The following is a 7227-nucleotide window of genomic DNA, read 5'->3' on the forward strand; positions in this document are numbered from 1 at the left end:
CGGGGTCTTCACGGGCAAGGCGGCTGTGCTGGGCGGGCAGCCAGGCCCACATCAACCTGCCCCCCCTCCCTGGACCCATTACAGCCTCTGTACGCAGGGCATGGGAGGCAAAGTTGGGCACACTCCCTTCTTGTACGTGTCCTTGACGGAGCAGGTAGTTGTAGGAGGGCTGAAGTTGGCCCGAGGGGCCTGGGGTAGTGTCGAGCTTGGGGTGTGGGCTGAGAGGGTGAAATATCAGGAGTTCATGGGGGAAACAGGACAGAAAACTCTCGACAGAGACCTGCGGTGACCCTTGATGTGTCCGCTCCCTCCCACATGGCCTCCTGTGAGGTGTGAAGTGTGGAGTAGACTTGGTGGAGGGTCAGGAAGTACAGGAAGTTGGAGCCTTTAACATCTGTGTGAAATCATCTCCCGCTAGGTTGACAGGGGACCTGCTTGACACCGCTGCATGCGGTTGGCCATCTGACCACTCAAACCTCTGTCCCCTGTCCTTTGGCCACTGGAGCCTCATTTATATCACCCTTGTTTGGGAGGGGACCACTCACCCTTATCTTCCTAGGACCTTCTTGGTTTGGCACTGCTGCCGCTTGTCCTGAGAACCCCCTCTGTTCCCCGACTAACCGGGAGGGTTGGTCAACCTAAACTTTGGGCAGCAGGGCTAGCGGGGAGCTGGGGTCTAGGTTCCCATGACAACCACGAAATGTAGCAGACAGGATGGAGAAGCGGGCAGGAGACCAGGCCAAAGTGCAGCAGCCAAGGTGGCTGCTACCTGCCTTGATCCCCCGGACACAGGATTTGGGAGACTGCCCTTAGCTCAGGTTAGTGTCTGGTCATATTTTTTTGGCCTCTAGGGACCAAGAACAGATGGGTGAGAAGACCTCAGGTTTTACTCAGGACTGGATCAAGACCCTGAGTTACAAAAGCATATGGGCCTTCATGATGTGTGTGTGTGCACATCTGGGGTGGACTGGATAACGTCTTCCAGCACCATGTGAGGAGCTGGGCCAGCACCACTCATGTTCACTCTCCAGTGTGTGAGCACAGTGACATCTCTGCCTGCGGGAGAAGTGGAAAAGAGAAAGTGTCTAGTGGGGAAGGGAGGGTAGTCCTGCTTTGACTTCTCTGTGGAGGGAAGGTCTAGCTCAGAGAGAGAAGAAGCCATTTGGGAGTTGTCTGCCCTTTCAGGAGGACCAGCTGGAAACTGCAAACGGGCTGCCTCCGCAAAGCAGCGGGCACTGAGCCCACCCTGGGGCTGCGCTTTGCGGGAACGGAGAGCAGTCAGATGAGGCCCAGGGCTTTTCCTTGGACTTGTACTCAGTTTGTAACTGCATCTGTAATGTGCCTGACTCTTTTTTCTAACATAGGGAAGCAGACTGACGTCACCCCTGGAGACAAAGGCTGCTGAACTAGAATTAGGTTTGGCTTGTAGTGGTTGGGGGACAAAAGCTTATTGTTACCCTCTTAGACTTTTATACGGCAGGGCTGTGGCTTCAGTTGACAGAAGACAACTCAACAGGAGGAAAGCATACAAGTTTATTTAATGCAAGTTTTACATGACATGGGGAGAGACTTCATAAGAAATGAAAACCCCCCAAATTGGGAAACCTACTTGCTTTTATATGTGTTTCAACAAAGAGAAACAATGGTGGAAAAGTAATTACACTATGTGAGGAAGACAAGATAATTAGAATTATTTTATCAAGGTCTCTGTGTATAGAATTCTCTGGACTCAACTTTATGTCCTGATGATAAGAATGTTATTTCCTTCTGGCATAAGGAGGACGCATTTCAATGGCAACTTATCTCCTGCTTTTAAGAAAAGGAAAGAAGGTTAGAGTGCACGTGAGTGTGCTGTTGTTTTGGATTTGTCTTTTTTCAAGTGTCTTTAAGTCAACACAGTCAATATGCCATATCAACATACTTTCTGGCGGCAAGTTCTGAATTCCTTCAGGGTAAACATGAAAACAGGTTCAAGATTTTAAATAGGCTCAACTGTTTTAAAGCTAAGTCATTTCAAACTTTAGAATCACTCAGGAGCCTCTCTGGTTGACCTGGTGCAGGACAGTGATTGACAGTCCTCCTGTCCCCAGCTGTGATTCTTAGAGTTGACTTACCAGTCACTTTGAGAAATGTTCCTTTGCCTTTGGGTAAAAACCTCCCTGAAATTCAGCACACGACTATATGGATAACATAGGGAAAAATCAAAAGCTCACATGGCTTCAAATAGAAGAGCAATGTTTCTAAGATCTGGAAACACTGATGACACAAAAATGGCCAGTAGGTTGAAGCTCGGGGGTCAACTGAGAACTAGGAGCTGCCGTGTCCTCCACTGACATGACCCGCTGGGAGGACCAGGAGCCGGCCAACCACATGGGGACTGACGTGCATCCACCCACCCAACGACCACCAGCTAAGGGAGGCTGATGAAGATCTTCTGCTGGACCTGGGGCCCCGCTGTGGGAGACGGAAGGTGGACACACAATTCAACAAAATTGAATAGCTGGGGCTTCCCTGGTGGCGCAGTGGTTGAGAATCTGCCTGCCAATGTAGGGGACACGGGTTCGAGCCCTGGTCTGGGAAGATCCCACCTGCCGCGGAGCAACTGGGCCCGTGAGCCACAGTTACTGAGCCTGCGCGTCTGGAGCCTGTGCTCCGCAACAAGAGCGGCCGCGGTAGTGAGAGACCCGTGTGCCGTGATGAAGAGTGGCCCCCGCTTGCCACAACTAGAGAAAGCCCTCGCACAGAAACGAAGACCCAACACAGCCATAAATAAATAAATAAATAAATAAATAAAAATTTTTAAAAAAAATTGAATAGCTATTAATGTTGTAACAAAACGCTTAGAAACTAGTCATTGAAGGAAACAAGTTTAAGTTCATAACTCACAACAAGAAAGAACATCCAGCAAAACATAGAATTTATAACTGAGACGTCAGGAGCAAGCCTAGTAAAGTCAAGAACACTACAGAATGACTGTCATCAAGTTTAGTCAACATTGTATTGGAGGCTTTCCTCCAGTATAGCCAATATAGCCTTTCCTCTAAAGAAGAGTGAGATGGAGCAGGTCTGCTCAGCTTGGGGGGCTCAAACAGAAGACAGCTCTTGTTGTTCTGAGTCTCTAAGGAGCCTTAGAAGCACTTTCTGTCCTTGGATTCATGAGGCCTTAAATGAGTGAGGATGTTTCCTGCTGCGTGTGACTGAAACCCCACCTCAAATGCCTCAACAACAAGGACGGGGATGACTCCTGGGGCTGGAAGAGTGGAGGCTTTGGAGGTGAGGTTGCCCAGGGGCTCTGGACCGGCAGCCCCGCCCTCCTCTTGCCTTGTGACTTGGCTTCACTCTCAGTTGGGAGGAAGCGGAGAGCAGACCTCTCCCACCTCCCCCTGCAGCCAGACCTTTCCTATCACTTCAGTGGCCCATTTGGGGGACACGCTCATTCCTGCACCATCACCAACCAGGACGGGGAGCCTCCTGGTGACACTCACACCACCTCTTCCACCACTGAGGCCAGTTCTCGGAGCTGGGTCTGGGGTCAACCTCTCCCAAAGCCCATGGGACATTCAGGGGGGAAGAGAAACTGAATAAACCTGTGGTTCTCTGTCAACTAGGAGGGAATCCATGCTGGGGAGGCAGTTTACAAAATGCCCAAGAGACCTTTGAACTCTTCCGTGAGAATAAAGCCTGGGCGCTCAGCAGGAGGTGACGCCCATCTAGAAAGAGAGTAGATGGAAAGTTCTGATGGGGTGGAAGGCACGTAGGGGGTCTGTGAGCCAGGTGGAGACAACTAGTACATCTCATGGAGAAGGAGAGGAAAGACGTGCCGTGGAGCATTCCACAGGGAAGGAGCTTAGAAGGGGGAGACCAGGCTTGTTCAGGGCCCCTCAGAAACCAGGTTGTGACCTTTGGGGACAGAATCCGAGGGGCAAAAATCTTCAAAAACTGCTGTTAACCCATAAATTTCCTCCAGAGGACGTTGTGATTTTAGGAACCTTGAATTTCCCTGGAAAAGGGACCGAGCTTTCTTTTTCTCCCCAGGCAGCCACAGCCGTGCTTGGACACTGCTGGGAGGACAGCCGGCCTGACACTTTGGAGCTGAAGGCAGATGCTTGGGCTGGGATGTAAGATGAGGAACTGCCTTTTCCCCAGGGTTCCCGTGTTGGCTCAATTCTTGCATTTATATCCATTGGGGAGCTCCTTTGTCCTCTCCACAGACCAGGGCTGGGTAGTATTCTGAGTAAAGGTGACTGTGAGGGGTAACAGGGAAAGATTAGGAAAGGGAGAGTCTAGATGGAAGGAGAACTGTGAGGAAATATTATATTTTATATTAGTAATAACCAGGGAGCTTAACGACTGCAGCCGAATTCTCATTGTATCCTGAGAGGGAGAAACTGTCCAGGGTGCTTCCTCCCCCATTCATCAGCCAGGAGAGCTTGAGTGACCAGATGGCTCAAGGCAGCTTCCCTGGGTTCTGCTTGGGGTGGAACGTTTCTCCACACTGTGAACCCATTAGGCCCTCTATGAAAAGAGATAGGGATTGGAAAGGACAGGAAGTTTCTACAGTCCATAAGAAAAAGATGAGTGATGCAATGGTAATAGAAAACTGGCCCAAAGATATGTATGAACAGGCATTTCACCAAAGAGCTGCAGTTGCATTAGAAACATGAAAAGAGACCAACTCCCCCGGCAATTGGAGAAATAACAATTTTAAAAATTAGATATGAATTATAGGATTTTTTGATCAACAAGAAATTTTGAAAGATTTGGTAAAATCCAGAGATGTTGATTTTTCAGGAAACTGGACTCTCATGTTTCTGTTTGGTTTGTAATTGCTAATACTCTTTAGAAGGCAGTTGGGCTGCCATTTCCCTTTATGGCTGAATGACTTCATTGTATGGACAGACCACGTTTCATTTACCCATTCATCAGTGGTTGGACATTTGGGTTGTTTCCACACTTTGTCTCTTACAATAATCCTGCTACAAATATTCATGCATAATTTTCTGTGTGGACATACATTTTCATTTCTCGGGTAAATAACTAGTGGAAAGCTGGGCCATATGAAAACTCCTGTGGAATCTGGTGAGAACCTGCTAGACTGTCTTCCACAGGAAGTTTTCCTGGGTTCCTACAACTGTGACACTCCTTGGACCGAGCCATGTGGTACTGGTGTCATAAATATAGAAGGAATTCCGACGTGTGTACCCATGTCATCCTTGTGGAGACACCACACACGGGCTGGTATGTACTACAGCTGCCCCACCAATCCTGACCCACACCTGCAGCAGACTGGGGGCTGTTTACGTGCCTTTGCCCCGAGTGACAAAGGAGGGCTCCTAGAGAGACCAGGCAGCCAGGAGGTCAGACCTCATCCCGCTTCTGCCACTGTCACCCTGTGATGTTGGGCAAGTCCCTTGATCTCTCTAGGTCTCAGTTCCCATCCTGTCCAAAGTGTTGTGAGGCTTCTGCAAGTTACTAGAGGTGAAAGTGCTGTCACTTAACCCCAGGCAGGAGGTGCTCCCCAAACAAAAGTTCCATGTGGCGGGTGGTCAACTTGTCACCCTTCATCCAGGACCACAGAAAGAGGAGAGGAAGAGAAGAAACTGGCCATTATTTCCCAATCTGGGTGAGAAAGGACACAGAAGTGTCTGAGAAAGACAAGGGGTAGGTAGCAGGCAGCCTCCCTCCCTCTAGAGAACCCGAGGCTCCTGCAGCCCTGCTGGCCTGGCCTCCAGAGGGAGGGAGGAGATCAGGTGTCAGCGGCCGTGTCTATACAGCCCCAGGCCTCCAGGGCCAGGCTCATTCCTGAGGCTGCTGCCAGGCCTGCTAAGACGAAGCTGTCCAGGGCCATCCCTTGGGCCTTGCTGCTCAGCACAGGTAAAGCCTGGCCCCGAGCCCCTTGCTCCTGGGCCTCTCTCTCTGCTTCCTGTTCAACCTAGAAATTCTATGCAGTTTGCTTGTTACCAGCGAAGAGAGTCTGCAAGATACTCTCCTCCAACGAGATGTCTCCCTCACCCTGGGCTGGAGGAGGAGGGGGTCCAACAGGATGGCCATGACCCTGGGCTGAGACCACCTTGATTTTTAAACATTTTCTGGGCTCCCCTGTCTTTGTTCTGAGATGTTTTCTTGGGTCTCCCTGCCTCCCCCCTCCCTCCTGCCTTAAGCCAATGTCCCTGGGATGCACTGCGGGGCAGCCAGGGCTCAGCCCAGACCTGGATGAGGTGAACCAGACGTGCTTTCACTTTGGAGGCGTTCTTGGAGCTGTGACCGTGTGGGTGCTGGAGGGGGGACCCTGGCTGGCCCTGAGCTGGAGGGCGTGACTAAGGGGGAAACGGGGGCCGCTGCGGAAGCCCCCGGACAGGTGGGCGTGCTCTGCACCTGCCCCCGGGGATTGAGACGTGGCAGCAACACAAGTTCGGGAACGAACAGCAGGAAGAGCAGCTCCCAGCAGGGGCTGAGGATGTCCTGACAGGGAGAGCCTGGCCCTGCCGCTGGGACTGCCCTTGACCACAGGAGGGAGAGCAACGCTGATTCCCGATGCTGGGAGGGAAAAAGAAGCCGTCATTTCTCCAGGGAGACCTCTGTCTTCTTCTCCCTCATTCTGTATCTCTGTCTCATTCTGTCCTTCCCCCTTCTGTCCCCCTTTCTGCTCCAGCTCCCCTTTGCACCCCTCCTCACTCTGTTTCCCTGCCCTCGCCCTGTGGTTCCTCCCCTGCTCACCTTTGCCCCTCGCACTTCAGGTCAGGGGCTGCGCCCATTACTAGGCTCTCCCCTCCCCTCTCCTCTCCTCCCCTCTCCTCTCCTTCAGGCAATGTGGGTCGGGACTAGGAGCTGTAGGTGGTGGCAAGTGGAAGGACAGGGTTATGCACAGATGAGCACAGATGAGCACAGGTGAGCACAGGTGAGCACAGATATGCACAGGTGAGCACAGGTGAGCACAGATCCCTGTCAGCGCCCATCCCAGGCTCGTGTGAGGAGGACCTTCCTGTCTGCCTGGTCCAGCGGGGGTGCCATTCTGATGGGACATTTTGTGGGCAGCTTGTAGGTAGAAATGCGTCCATCAGAGCCCTTCCTGCATCTGCTGTGTCTCAAGTGCCTTCAGTTCAAATCATCAATATGCCAAGATGGCATGTTTCAGGGTGACGTGTCTTGAACTCCTACAAGGGGCTGCATGTTCCCTCTGCTTCAAAGCCGGGACCTCAAATTCTAGATCAGAGGGGTTCACTGTAG

Source organism: Eschrichtius robustus, chromosome 7 (genome assembly GCF_028021215.1).
Source record: "Eschrichtius robustus isolate mEscRob2 chromosome 7, mEscRob2.pri, whole genome shotgun sequence".
In the NCBI taxonomy this organism is placed as follows: domain Eukaryota; kingdom Metazoa; phylum Chordata; class Mammalia; order Artiodactyla; family Eschrichtiidae; genus Eschrichtius; species Eschrichtius robustus.